The 15,723-nt window shown below is 41.0% G+C and overlaps 1 protein-coding gene across 3 annotated transcripts in view; it reads left to right on the top strand.

Moving 5' to 3' along the window:
* Positions 1-8,275: 8,275 nt before the first annotated feature.
* The window catches only part of LOC100882842 (uncharacterized), a 96,503-nt gene continuing 89,055 nt past the window's right edge, over positions 8,276-15,723 (top strand). The window contains exons 1-3 of one of the 3 annotated variants that reach the window (XM_076540618.1): positions 8,276-9,106; positions 9,185-9,309; positions 9,600-9,693. The gene's annotated coding sequence lies outside the window, so the exon portion shown is untranslated. Of the gene's footprint in view, positions 9,310-9,599; positions 9,694-14,548; positions 15,687-15,723 lie in introns of those variants that run through there. The other 2 variants (XM_076540619.1, XM_012286150.2) reach the window with 2 other exon arrangements.

Below are 15,723 nucleotides of genomic sequence, written 5' to 3'. Positions count from 1 at the left end.
AAAGTCGTCAGTTATCTTCGACGCAAAAATTGTCAGTCGGCTATAGAAAAAATCATAGGGGTTAGGGAGTGGACACGTCAGCATCGAGATTCTGTAATCGCGTCGTAGCAGCCGTTTCGCCGCATCTTCAGGAAAGCATACGCAGAGGTCGAATCCAAGGACCCTTTCTCACGCGACCATCCCGCCGGATCAAACCAGAATTACTCCGCAACCCCTTTTCCGATCTGCGAAGATTCAACCCCTACACCAGCCCGCTGGAAACGGGACGAATGGCTCGCTTGACCGTTGTCCAGTTTCTCAGCATCCCTCCTCCCTGGTCCCGTGAGAATCAGCCGGGAATCGAAAACTGGTCCAGCGTTACGCGGATCCTAGAATGCGAGGATCAGGAGGAGCGGGGAGCACCCCGGGGACCAGTCCAGAGAAAAATGATATTTGCCTTCAGTTTCGACGCGATCGTGCCGCTCGTGCGGTCTCCGAACTGGGAAAATCGTGTTCCTCGATAAGAGTCCCGATAGACCCGGGTCATACCGGCCCGTTTCAGAGGCGATAACCGCAGGGTCGGAGATCGCGGCGCCGAAAGCGGCCGCCGTGACGATTACGCTAATTGCAGCTCTAATTGACCCACATTCGAAAGCGTCGCCGTTATCGCGACGCCAACGTTTTACGACGCTTCACCCGAGATTGCGAGGAGGTTCAAGAGATTGCCAACTTTTCGCGTCGAAGGTGGTGGCAGATCAAAGGATACGCTTTGGAGAGGGATGTGCTTATGTGTATCGTTGATTTCCGCGTGCATACTGTGACGTGTTGCGCCCTTTGGTCGCCATTTTGTGGTTGCTTGGCTTTTCTCTTACTTCTGCGTTTTTGCAGCTTTACAATTTATGAGGTTATACCTGTAAATTAGTTACTGCAAAATTTTTTATTACAGGATTTTGATGATTTTATTTTTAGTACTATTTAATGTACTGATTGAACGGAAAGTAAGTTTAGTTTATTGATTTCTAGCAGCAAATAATTAGTATTTTATGAAGTTTTATTTATTTATGATGAATTTTTTTTAGTACTATTTAATGTAGTGATCGAACAAAATGTAAGTTTAGTTTATTGATTTCTAGCAGCAAATAATTAGTATTTTATGAAGATTTATTTATTTATGAAATTTATTTCAAATGAAGGTCTCAGGTAATTAGATCTTTATTTAGGAAATTAATTTATATCACAAATTTTTATCTGAGGAATTAACTGGTGATTACTTGCTTTCAGTAATTTTAAGTTAGATATTTGTTCTTTTCTAATCGCAAAAGAGGAAATTTGTATTGACTGAATTAGACATCCCTGATGAATTAACTGTGATCAAGTTGAATAATTTCGACTTCCTCAAAATTTTCTTGAACCAGACTGTCATCTATTTTCAATGAAGAAAAGAATTATTAATACCAGTTAAAAATTCATCTTTTTATTATATAATAGATTTATTCGTTTCCTGAATTTGAATGAAATTTTTATTTAACCTTCTTTTAACGCATTTTTATTTTTTTAGTGTCTTTCAAAATATTTTGGTTAACTAAAATAGACTAATATTAATTATTTGTGATACCTAAATTACAAACAGCTATAGAATTAATCGTTTGTACTCTAATTTCCTTATGACGCTCTTCAAAAATTTATAATCGTAAACATTTTATCTACAATTAAATAATTAGCGTTAAATCGAACATTTTCCACTTGGCCGAAATTCTCTCGAATCGATTAGACGCGACTGTTATCGACATTTAATTGATGAATTCTGATTAACTATTTATTCGTTCTTTTTATTGTTTACCCAAATGTTTCTATCGAATTTTTATTGTACTTATAATCAAAAATATTTTTAACCTCTTTTTCTATTAATCTCATAATTATATCAGAACACATGGTCAACCATTTGTGTAATATTTCTAATTATAGATAAACAAAATGTTTATTTATTATTTTTAACTTTAACAAAATTAAACATTTATTCACTCATTCATAATTAATTAATGTAAATTAAATTCTCATTCAACTTCGAGTAGAAATTAATTTTGTTCTTGCTACTTTAATCACAGCAATCATGCGTTATTAATTAATTAGATATTTAATACCAAACTTGCATATCAAAAATATTTTTATCTTCTACATTTTATCATTTGAATATTTTACTCTTTAATTTTTCAGTTAATCATATGCATAAAACATATTAATTGCTGTCATTAATTACTTAATACTTGTGTATAATACACAATTAACTTTATTAATTGTCTTTAACACATATTAATTACTGTCATTAATTACTTAATCCTTAATTGTGTATAATACATAATTAACTTTATTAATTGTCTTTAACACATATTAATTACTGTCATTAATTACTTAATCCTTAATTGTGTATAATATATAATTAACTTTATTAATTGTCTTTAACACATATTAATTATTGTCATTAATTGTCTATAATACATAATAATTATCGTCAATAGTTATCTATAATACATCTTAATTATCGTCATTAATTATCAATAACACATATCAATTATCGTCATTAATTACCAATAACACATATCAATTATCTTCATTAATTACCTACAGTAAAAATACCAAAACTGTGGATAACTATAAAACTCTTAGATCACAATTATCCACCCAAAAATTTTCAACCCCATAAACTCCACCCCTTTCAAAAAATTTTAAAAATTCCTCCAAATCAACTAGCAACGATCTCTCACGCAAAGCGTAAATTTCGTCGTCTCGGGTCGATGCTCGTATTCTCTAAATGATTCGCTTAATTTACACCCATAAACGGCGAGTTTTATGGTTGGTTCATTCGTTTCTGTCGCTTAACTAATTGCCCGACCGTGTTTGGCCACCGAGCGCGGATCATCCCCCGTCTTTTTCCGGTCGTCTCCCCCCAACCTCGCGTAATTAGCCCTTCTTCGTTATTAGCATTAATTTATTAAGCGGCCTTCTGGTCGTGCGACCAACCGACCTGCACATCGCCTTTAAAAGCTCGCCTCTGTTTCCTTTAAGCCAATTCCGTTCGACTGAAACACACTTCCCAAGTAATCCATCTTAACGTAATTAGCCGGTTATACGTTGAACAAGTTAGCGGTCGCCGTTCAGGCTATACGTCAACCTCTCGTGACTCACTGATTTTTCGCTTCCTTCTCTTATACCACGGCTATTTTTCATCTCTTCCGTATTGTTGCACCCCTTCTTATCGGAGGCGATCTGCCCTGAATCTTTCTCACGAAAAGAAACTTCGGTTTTGTTTCTCTACTTGAAGGGGTTTTCGTATTTCAACTATCGGGATTAGGGGTTGTAGAGGATTTTTGATACATTTTTTATAATCTGGTGTTGTTAGGGTTTTTGGAGATTTTGTTGGGGTTTTGGAATTTTTTGTCGAACTTCCAAATTTTCATCTGAGGAATGTGACAATTTTTTTTAGGTTAGGGGGGTTGGAAAAGGGTTTTCATACATTTTTAATGTTTTGGAGTGTTAGAGATTTTGGTAGGGCTTTTGTCTTTGGACTCTTTTTGTCAAACTTCCAAATTTTCAGCTGAGGAAAAGTATGTAACAGTTCTTTAAGGTTAGAGGGGGTTGCAAAAGACTTTGCACACATTTTTAATATTTCGCAGTGTTAGGGATTTTTATAGGGTTTTTGTCAGAAGCCTTCGGATTTTTATTTATGTTCCATTTTAATTTATTTGGATTTTTGTTAAACTTCCAAATTGTCAACTGATCAAACTACATAATAGTTATTCAGTAATTTCTCTCAAGATTAAATACAGTCATATGTTGAATAATTTTTAGTTCAGTTAATCAAAAATTACATAACAATTCTTTCTTGAACTATAATAGATCTTAATTGTCTATTTATTTTACATATCTCCTTGAGCATAACCTCACTTATTCAAACAAGTAAATCCACATATTTAAACAGGAGAACAAACTTGCAAATAAATTTGTGATATTTTTTCTTATTAAAACTACATAATTTCAGTAGCTCAATTTTTTAATATCCTCTCAAGGTTCTATACAAGAAAACATAGAACCTAACATAAAATTATATAATAATGTTTGTCATAGAATATTTAAATTAATTTTAATAGCTCATTGTCATAAGTGAACATAACCTCACTTATCTAAACAAGTAAATTCGTATATCAACAGAACATAACCTCACTTATTAAAACAAGTAAATTCATATATTCAGTGAACATAACCTCACTTATTCAAATAAGTAGATTCATATATTTAAACAAGAGGACAAACCTGCAAATAAATTTATAAATTTTCTCTGATCAAAAGTACATAATTTTAGTAGCTTATTCCTTCAATATTCTTTCAAGATTCTAACCAATGAATTCTAAATTAAATACGACATAAAACAGTACAATAACTATAATATTTTCCTACCAAAAGACCATAACCTCGTATATTTCAAGGCATCAAGTAAGGACAAACTTCCAATTAAACTTTGAAGATTCCGTTGAAGATTCAGCGCAAGAAAACACAACTGCGTCGCGTTGGCTATTAATCTTCCGTCAGACCTCCAATCTCTCCAGGATCGAATCGCAAGCAGAAATTACCTTCGACCACGATCCAGCTAGAAATCGAGGATTATTCCCGGTTACCCGGCCAATTTTTCCCCCGAAAACTTGCCGGCAGACACGGATTTTCTATGTACTTACCGTCTGTACCAGCGATCCAAGATCAACACGCGGGATAACTGGCTTCCGTTAGCCGGCGGATCCCCGAGCGAGAAGAATCCCGGTTTCCTGTACAACCCCATCCATCGTGGGCCAGGATCTTCCTGCAGTAGGAAGTCGCCAGTTACCTGGCCTCTGGTGAAGATAGCTAGCGCGTGCGAAATTTCACGTCGTTAAAACCGCGGGCTCTATTCTTCTAGCCGAGCGAAACTCGCCTTAAGCCGCGAGGTTCGAGGAATTTTCGAACTTCTTCCGTGGCGGGGAACTTTGATGAGAACCTTCGAGCACACGTGGGGAAAAATTGCGCAACTTTTCCCGGGGGGAATTTTCGCGTTAATTTTCCTGCTGTAACGGGTGCGAACATTGGACATACTGTATAGATCTCGAGATTCATTTTTGGAGGATTATTTTGAGGGAGGGTTTAAGGGAAGTTTTCAGGAATTGAGTTCGGTGAAGTTGATACATTGGAAGATGCGAGATTTTTGAGGGAAAAAGAGTTTTCATCAGATGTTGCTTTGCAACACTTTTCTGTGCTTCAGAACATTTACGAAGAATTAAAACATTTATGAGCACAAATATTTGTAAGAGGAATACACATTTTTTGTTATAATTTCATAAGAATTATAGAAAAATTATTTTATTTGAATTATAACAAAATTAATCCTCATGAATAATAACAAAATTATTTTACATGAATTATAAGAAAATTATTCTTCATGAATGATAACAAAAGTATTTTACATGAATTGTAACAAAATTATTCTTCATGAATTATAACAAAATTATTTTACATGAATTATAACAAAATTATTTTACATGAATAGTAACAAAATTATTCCGCATGAATAATAACAAAAGTATTTTACATGAATTGTAACAAAATTATTCTTCATGAATTATAACAAAATTATTCTTCATGAATTATAACAAAATTATTTTACATGAATTATAACAAAATTGTTTTACATGAATTATAACAAAATTATTTTACATGAATTATAACAAAATTATTTTACATGAATTATAACAAAATTATTTTACAAGATTTATAAAAAAAATTAAGTTCGGGTTGAAATTTTGGATAGAAGTTCATTATTTTGACATGCTTCTGAATATTCCAAGAAGAGAATAATTGAATAGTTTTCGCTTAAAATAAAAGATTGGAAAAGTGTCGTTTTGACGATGTTCTGAATAATTCAAGAAGTAACTAATCGAGTGAACTGTCGACAGAAAACTCAAAAGAAAGATAAGATCACGTTATATGGTAGCTAACTTAAAATAAAGGTATTCTAACGTCCGCTATTTTGATGAGACAGCTTTCTCATATTTTGAAAAATAAAGAATTCAATATTTTATCGATGAAGAATCAAAATAACAGACAAACTCAAGAAATTGAATGAATTCTACCTTAGAAACAAAAGATCTGAAATAACTAAGCTTGACTGAAGAGTGCAAAGGCCGCCATCTTGTGGAGTTAGCGTCCTCAAGTCTTAAAAAGTGAATACCCGAATAATTTATGGACAAAGAATCAAAATAATGGACAAACTTAAGAAATTGGACGGCTTCTACCTTAAAAATAAAAGATCTGAAATGACTAACCTTGACTGAAGAGTGCAAAGGCCGCCATCTTGTGGAGTTAGCGTCCTGAAGCCTTAAAAAGTGAATACCCGAATAATTTATGGACAAAGAATCAAAATAACAGACAAGCTTAAGAAATTACACGATTTCTACCTTAAAAACAAAAGATCTGAAATAACTAACCTTGATTGAAGAGTCTAAAATCCGCCATCTTGTGGAGTTAGCGTCCTCAAGCCTTAGAAAGCAAATAACTCAATACTTTATCGACAAAGAATCAAAATAACAAACACTCTCAAGAAATTGGACGACTTCTACCTTGAAAAACAAAAGATGTAAAATAACTAACCTCAACTGAAGAGTCTAACTAACTAACCTCAAACGAAGAGTCTAAAGTCCGCCATCTTGTGAAGCTAGCGTCCTCAAACCTTAAAACATAAATAACCAAATAATTTGTGAACGAAACCCCCAAAAAAAGAGAAAGAATGATAAAATTGTACGTTCTGTCAAGAGAATACGATCCCGTGCAAGGATAATCGTTCTTTTAGCACTTTGCATCGTTCCTTGGAAAGTTTCTGATAACAGAAACGAGTCGAGAAGATATCTCTGCGGCTCGATATCCGCGCGCAATCATGCGGATAAACGCGCGACGTTTCCCTGCCCGAGTGTTTCAACTTTTACAGATCTCACCCCGTAACATGGGGGTGTGTTAAGGGGGTTGGTCGCGTGTATGGATTTTTGCGTGTTCGCGTGTACCACGCTCGCCGTCTCTGATAAAATTTTATCGCTTTCGACGCCTCGAGCATTACGCTTTTTCCATCTAACACCACTTCATGCACACACTTTCTTACGCTCTTGTTATTAATATCATTGTCGTATCGGTTTGATCATTCTATGAATTTTGTATTAATATCTTGATCTGTGAACAACTTGTAAATTTAACAAAAAGTCTTTGTGTTTAGTTTATAATTAATTTGTGTTTAGTTTATAATTAATTTGTGTTTAGTTTATAATTGATTAGGTTGTTGATCGTTGCATATCGGTTGAATCAATGAATGCATTTATACAAGTTCTGATTTTGATCTAACTCTTAAGTTTATAAAGTTTAAATAATTATTTAGTGTGATGACATTTTACAATTTGAATTTTTTTACGTATTTATAAAGTTAAAAATATTATGCATGTCTTGAAAAATCATTTGTCGATTGCTTAATATAGTGACATTAAATACTTTTACAATTGAATGTTGCTAATCATCGACTGCTTTTAAAACTCTTTTCAAATTCGCTTTGAAAGTATTCTTTTTTATAACTTGTAATATTATTCCGTTTCTAATTCTTTTAAGAGAAAATTTAATTAATTTTCTGCGATGTAAATAATTTGTTTGAAAGGGCATTTCTCAATAAGCCACCTCCAACCCCTTCATTTTTCGCATCACCCGTAATTCAACTCAGAATCGAATTTTTGTCTTTCCGTCTTTTTCGCGGATACAAGCGAAAGAGCATTCTACGTTTTCCAAAACTCGTTATATCCCCAGCTGCGGAAACGTCAAAGCAAATTGCTTGCGACTCGTGCCGAAACGTTCTCAAAAAGTCATACGCTTTTCAAAAATTCTACCATATCTGTTGCACAAAAAGCACTAACTAGAATATTCTAGTTTATTCGATTTTGGCACCTGTATAAACTGAACGAATCTTTTATTTCACGGCATACTTTCGTCGTGCCTTTTTAATGAACCTCTTTCGGATTTTGTGTTTATAACTCTGGAAACATTGGACTGCCTTTATTCTACGTTCTATCGTTTACTTACCTATTTTGTTTTTTATTTTTTAATAGAAGTTTGCAATTTTAGTAATTTATTCATTTTTATCTTTTTCTAGGTATCTTTTTTTTAAAGCATTTTTATTACTTATTCTATAGTTAGATATTTTATTTGAATTATAATTAGATTTTTCGACCAAATATTTTCAGTAAATAGGACACTAAACTGTCAGCTATCTAACTGACAGCTATATGACTGCCAGCTATTTGACTGCCAGCTATTTGACTGCCAGCTATTTGATTGCCAGCTATCTGACCATCAGCTATCTGTCCACTGTCTGACTGCCAGCTATTTGACTGTCAGCTATCCAACCGTCAGCTGTCTGTCAACTATCTAACTACCAGCGATTTGACAGCCAATTATCTAACCGTCAGTTATTTATCTGTCAACTATCTAACAGTCAGCTATATGACTATCAGTTATTTGACTGACAGCCATCTAACCATTAGCTATCTGTCACTGTCTAACTTGCCAGCTGTTTGACTGCCAGCTATCTGACTGCCAGCTATCTGACTCCCAGCTATCTGACTGCCAGTTATCCGACTCCCAGCTATCAGACTCCCAGCTATCTCATTATCCTAATTCTATCTAAATCCTTCAAACGAATTAATCAAACCACTTAAAATATCAAACTGCCCCAACATAAACCAAACACCTTCAGAGTTCTTCGAACTTCCCAACATTCTCCTCTGCACAATAGCACCTATCACCAGTTCCAAATTATCGGTCGAAACTGTGAAATCGGTGTCCAACATAAACACGAACCCAAGACCTGGATACTAAGGTGTTTCGAGTATTGCAGGAGCGAGGCAGCTGGGCCATCAGTAACCCGAAGCGTTCAGGTGTCCCATCAGAAGGAATCAGCGTCGGTAGCCAGCAGGAAGGCCACTTTTCGGGAGAGTGGGACGACGTAGCAGCGTCCGAGGATAGCTTCCAATCCAGGAAGGGAATTGGACGCGGGCCAGAGCAACGGAACGGGACGCCTGTAAGTGTACACGCGGCCGTGATTGCGCGAGGAGAATGTAATTAGTGACGGGACGTTGCCGACGAACCCTACCCGCAGTTGGCCTGCACGATATCCGGGACAAACTCGGCGGGAATCTATGGACCCGGGACGGAGCTGTTTGCGGAACGTTTCCGTACGATTATGCGCGCCTGGGCCGCGAGTAAGCTGTTCTTCGCTCGAAGGTGAGAGACCAGAGAGCGGCATAAAGCCGCGAGAAATTGTGGAGACTGCTGTACCATTCCCCCTGCCGTTTCTTCCTGTTTTTTATTTCCCTTTCGACGGTGTATATAGGGTGACTCCAAAGTCTTCTACTTATTCGCTCAATTAAGACAGGAAAATTTTAGTGAAGCTGTAAAGCTAACTCATGATTTCATCCTTATTTTCCCAAATGCTAGCTGTAATTTTATTGAAAATTACCATAAATAATTTTGGATAAAATTATTATAGTAATTTGGATGAAATTTTGTTTCAGATTTTTATTTCAGATCTTCAGGAACTGACCATTGGATAACCTGGACAAGGAACCTCATCCCAGATTTCTAATAACAAGATAAATTCTTCACAAGGTAAGATAAATTATTCACAATGTAAGCTACATAATTTATACCTTTTAATTGCGCTATAAATTACAAAATACAAATATCAAAAATATTTTGGGTGGAAACATCCTCGACAACAAATGTCCCTCACGTATTTTACAAGCAAATTACGGTGTCGAAACTCCCCCAAAAAAATGGTCGAAGGCAACATTTTTTTGGATCTCAAGTCGACCTCTAATGATTTCATTTAGCGTTCTTCACTTGACAATAGACCCACCCTAAACAAAGTATTAGGACCTTAAAATACGCAGGTAACTAGCCCCGAAGGGACAGACTGCACGTGCTTTACCTATTCTTTGTGTTAGTGCGGTGCAAGGTGTCCAAGACTCTGCAAGGTGTTGAAGGGTCGCAGGATTCTCTTGTTTAGGTCATTAAATGATGACAGGGACCATAGTGTGAATTATGTTCCATAAAATGGAGTACTCGTTACTCGTGTTGCATATCTTTTTTATTTTGAATTTTGTGTATTTATAGTGCACTCTCACTTTTGGGGACTATTGAGCTGTCACGTGAGTTGCAAGGGACATGATTTGGTTTGATATGGTTGATTTAACATGACCAGTAATAAGACATAATTTAGAGAGGAGTATAGAGAGAAATATGTAAGACAAGACAATTCATAGAGGCAAAAGTAGAAAACAAGTAATTTGAAACAATATTTGAAAAATGGTCCACTTTGTTAAAACTGAAAGATGATCCACTTTGCTGAAACTGAAATATGTATTAAACTTATCAGTTGTTCAAAAAGAACTTACACTTGATAAAATGCAAACTTAACTTGGCAAAATGCAACTAGTTTATATGGCATATAATGTATTTGATATCACAAAATTAAATATCTACTTAGACCAACGTCATTTGACCGACGTCAGACAACGAGGTCCACAACGAAGTACCTAAACAAAGTAGAACCAGACTTTAAAAAATCGATAGATTACCGAAAGCTGAGTAACACGATGATGCATTAGCCAATCCATTTCCCGAAAATTTGGGGAAAAGCCGTTTTTCCCAGCATCTCGAAGACCGCAATCGATCAAAGCTGCCTAGTTCTTGCCGGGAATTAACCCCGAAAAATGTTGTCGCCGCGCATCAAAGCCTCCCTGATTGGTAGGGTCGATGGCGGATAGTTGATTGGTATCATTGTAGGGGGAGAGAAGCAGGGGAGGGTACATTTTATGCAGCGGCCCGTGCAGCACGACTCCGAACTTGAATACCGAATCAGCCGGCCCATCGTGGAGGGGAACGAAAAGAGGCCGAGTAAGGGGGGACGAGGAGGGTTACCGGTTTCGTAGCCTCGGTAACAGTAGAACGGTTCCCCTCTTTCTCCCCTCTGGCATTTTAATAATCCCCGGACTCCCTTCGGAGCAGCCCGAACAAGGATGCAGCGCAGCTGGACCCCTTTTTGCCTCGTGCCCGGTGTTAAGGGGGTACCGCCCTCCCACTGCGTTCTCCCGGGTCGTCCCCCGCATCCCCTCTTGCGGCTTTCATAGGCGACAATCACGCCGTAACCCGAAACGAATGCGTTTGCCGGGTCCGTGGAAGCCGCGTCGAGCGTGAAGGGACGGCGGTTTGTCGCGGGATGCGGGTCCGCCTCGGACGCTGTATTTTGCCATTTCGAGCGTGCCTTTGTGCTCAGGTATTCCCCCGGTCTCTCCGCCGCCTCTTTCTTTCGCTCCCACTTGTCCCGAGCTTCGGGTTCTTTCTTTGCCCGGATTATGCCTGTCCTTCCCGCGCGCCCCCTCTCCGAACTCAAAGTCACCCTCAAAGTCTGTCGTTCCCAGTGACGGGGGCGAGCTGGATCGAGATTAAGGCAACTTCGGTGACTGCGCCCGCGGCTCTGCGCGAGGAATACTTTGTCGGAGCCGAGAGCGCCTTGCCCTCGATCGGAAGCGCCCACGAAAGCGGACGGAGCTTCCGCGCATTTTACTCTGACCGATATCCTTCCTATGAAGACTTTTGGGTTTGAACCTCGATCTTCGTGAAAATAATTCATCGTCTTTCTCGTAGAATTTCAGGGGATACGATGTGGAGATCCAAAAGTACAATTGGGTCCACATATGCATACATGGTTGACGGTACACATATGTCAAGACACAACGCAAAATTTCTAGTTTTACAATTTCTGAATATCCAGAGAAATACTCCATTTCTCAAATCTCATACATTCCAAGATCCTCAGGTACCTAGACACCTAGGTTCCAAAAGCTCATATCTAAATATCGGGGTCCACATATGCACACATGTGTATGTCCCTACATTTGAAGATTCTCAAATCCCAAAATCTCCACATCACCAAATCCCCACATCACCAAATCCTCGTATCACCAAACCCCCACATCCCAAAGTCCTCAAATCCCTAAACTTCACATTCCAAAATATAAACAACATAACCTACCCACCAAAAAGAGAATGTTAAGAAGTTGTATTATTGCTATTAATCTGATTTTCTTGGTCGTAATATACTATACACGTAGAATAAATGTATACGGTACTTATGCAGTCCCACCGAGCCGCCATTGGCGAAGAATAATGACGTAGAAAGTTAAGATACGTGACACAGGTCGCTAAAACATTAAGTTCGTCCACATATTGTATGCCTCAGAAGTTTCGCGAGACGGTAGAGAAACAAGAGATGCTCTGCCCACACCGCCTATTTACTTTCATACAAACCTAATTAGTACATGCTTCGACTAATAATATACCACGGCTCGAAAACGCATGCGAATCGTGTACATCTCTTATTCTGAACTAGATCCGCATTTCCGAGGCTATTTACGAGGCACGCACATCTGTTCATTGACGCGAATTCTGTACGGGCTTTTCAATGAGGACGATTCTTAAGAATGTGGATCGAAACTTTGGTAGAGGTACTGCGAGAGCTTAAATCCGTAACCGCGAATCACTCTAATTCTGTCTGCGATCGTAACTAGCATTGACTGTGCTTTGAAGGACCAGCCAATTAGTAGTGACGAAGATATGGCACAAATCTACTTACCGAGAGAACGCGAAACCGCATGGGCTTTACCTGAATCAGAAATGGAATATACAGTAAAGTATGCATAGTGATAGGTATAAAAATACTTGATAATTCACTGTCATAATGTGACTAATTCCCTGGATAAAGGTAAAGTCTCTTGCACATTCGATAATTTCCTGTCATAAGAAAAATGTCCAACAGCCCCGAAGTCGGAGAATTATCGAGTGGCCAGCATGTGATTATCATTTAAGATTACACATCAATATTAAAATTTGAAGAATTGCGCCTTGTACATTCCCTCTTCTTGTAAATTCCCTCTTGTAAGAAAAATTTCGAACAGCCCCGAAATCGGAGAATTATCGAGTGGCCACCATGTGATTATCGTATAAGATTATGCATCGATATTGAAGTTTGGAATTGAATTTCATTACTGGAGAGTTGACATCTCGCTGAAGTTAAAACGGGAATGGCGTTCACGTACGAGTCAGTCTCGCGTGTATCGTGAAATTTACAGCTGCCGCCAATACGGGACGAATCGAAGCGGGGTACGGGTTCCCACTCCTTCCCCGGCATTTTGGTTTCCTGGAAATCTCTGGAACCGATTCGCGCCATTATCGTGAAATCCAATTTCTCTGGAAGCAATTTCCACCTCGGCTGCCGGCTTCCCGAAACTCATCCCGGCCGGCGAAAAATTCGTGAACAAGGCGGGCGGCCGATCGTCGTCGTCGTGCCGGCGTTCCATACACACCCGTTACATCCCCACGGTCACGTCTCGTTCCATCTCGCTCCCTCTTGCCGTCCCTCCGCATCAGCTTCGACTCTTCGTTCTTCTCTCGGCCCCTTTTTTTTCCATTCTTTTTTTGCTCTCTTTCTCTTTCGTGCTATCGGGCCTCCAGCGTGTTCGTCGGTGTCTGAAAAGCTCCGGTAGGCAGGCGGACTTACGATATGCTACCGCTACGGTGTGGGCGCTCGCGCGCGCGCGCTCATCGGCAGAGAACGGTACGAGAGTCGAAGAAGGACAGGCGGAAAAACGAGAAGGACGGCGCGAGAACGGCGCAACGAGAAGCGACGAAGAGTCGGGCAAAGCGAGACCGAGCGAGAGAGCCAAGCGGAACGACGAGGACGGGGCGACAAAGAGAAGCCGACGCTCGGAGAAAGAGAACGAGGGAGCGGTGCATACGGGCCGAGAGAAACGACCCGAGCGGAGTAACAGGGACGGCGAGCGAGAATCCGAGAGAAGGAGAAGAAGCGTGGAGAAAAAGAGAGACGGGATCGTGCGCGCTTGCGGAAGAGCATCGGTTGAAGCGTGAGGAAGGGGGAGGAGAACGACGAGTAGGAGGTCGGTGACGAGGAGTCGGCGGAGAGGGAGGGCTAACGGCACGGAACAGTAGAAAGAGAGAGAGAACGAGAGAAAGAGAGAGAGTAGCGCGCCGAAAGACGAGTTAGTCGAGGACGACGAAGACGGAGCGAGATGGCCGACGGAGACGGCAAAGTCGGACTAACGCGGCCGCCCGAGCGAGACCGAATCGAGCCGAGGGCAGGCAGTGCCGTTGGCGTAGTAACGTGCCGTGGCTCGTACACTCCTGCCTGTCTGCCTGCCTGCCTGCTCGCTTGCCTGACTCACTGTCCGTGTGAGAACGCAGCCGTGTGTTGCGCTCTCTGCGTGGCGCGTCCATAGAGTCTTTGTGTAGGGTCGGCAGACGTTCGTGTGCGTCGTGTACGTGGATGGGGGTCCCGGCCCGGCTCTCGGCCCGTCCTGTCCCGTAGAGTATCGCACCGCTCGCCACCCGCTATCCACAGCAGTTTCAGCCAGCCGCCCGCCTGCCAGTGTCCCACCGCACGCCGACCCGTTTGCACTCAGAAGCGATCAGGGAGCCCTTCTCTCCCTCGACTTCCCCCTTTGAGAGAGAGACGCACGCGCGCGCTCTTCCACCCCGACGAGTCGCGCATCACGTACCCCACGCTATACCGCCGCCTCTATATCCGTTTCTCCCTTGCTCCTTTGCTCCCTCGTCTCCGTTACGCACGCCATTTCTCTTTGTTCTTCCTACCTACGGGATCTCCGTGCTTTCCACTCCGCTCCGTCTGCTCTCCTCGTGTTCGTTTTCGTTTTCTTCGCCGGTTTCTCCTCTCCGTTCTTACTTTTTTTCTCTTTGCTTCTTCTTCTCTTTCTCTTTTCGCCGTCAGTCACACTCGGAACGCACGAGCGCCGGCTATCGTTCTTTCTTCCTCTCCTTCCCGCCTTCGGCTTCCCTCTCTATCGGTCGGCGTGTTTAACCTCCCGCCGTCCCACAACGCTCCCCCTCCAACGCCGACACTCGGCTTCTGTCTCCGTCCCGAGGCCGAGCGATCCATTCGTCCCGTCTCCGTCCGCTCGGCTCCGCTCCGTTCCACGCCAGTCCCTCTTTCTCGCTCCCGGAGTAGCGCCGGTGTGTACTCCCGCTGTCACCTGATCGCGGGACGCTTTTCGCGGGTGAGATACCGCTCGGCCACCGAGTCAACCGAGTCTGCCGCCGCCGCCACCGTCGCTCGGTTTTCCTTCTCCCGCTCCCTGGCCTCTCTTCCTTCGGCATCTGCTCGTACACTCCGGCCTCCTTCTTCCTCTTTCTTTCTTGTGGGGCGCGCGCGCTCTCCTTTTCCTTTCCGTCTCGCGCGGACACGTCGTGCTACTCTCTTCCTATACTCGGCTCGTTGCCGCGGCGCGACATCGAACGTGTGCGCGGCTAGCTGGTGGTTTCCTCGGAACGAAAGGAGATAAAAAAAAAACAAAAGAAAAACAAAACGGGAAGAAAGACAAAGACCGACGGAGAGCGTACAAGTGCGCGCCACATCGTCCAACCCGATCTCTTCTTCCTCCTTTCACGAATCTTCGCCGGTGCACGTCCGAAGCCGGGAGAGGGAGGTGACACTTTCGGAACGTGGACACGCGGCACGCACGGATCGTCACGCTGGATACGAGGATCCACTGCTTACCGTGTTACAGGTCGGTGATAGTGTTGTGTACCGCGAATTAAGTGTTT

The sequence above is a fragment of the Megachile rotundata genome, chromosome 15, assembly GCF_050947335.1.
Source record: "Megachile rotundata isolate GNS110a chromosome 15, iyMegRotu1, whole genome shotgun sequence".
Classification (NCBI taxonomy): Eukaryota; Metazoa; Arthropoda; class Insecta; order Hymenoptera; family Megachilidae; genus Megachile; species Megachile rotundata.
Note: the sequence above shows the minus strand (reverse complement) of the source record. Positions and strands in the feature narration are given on the sequence as shown.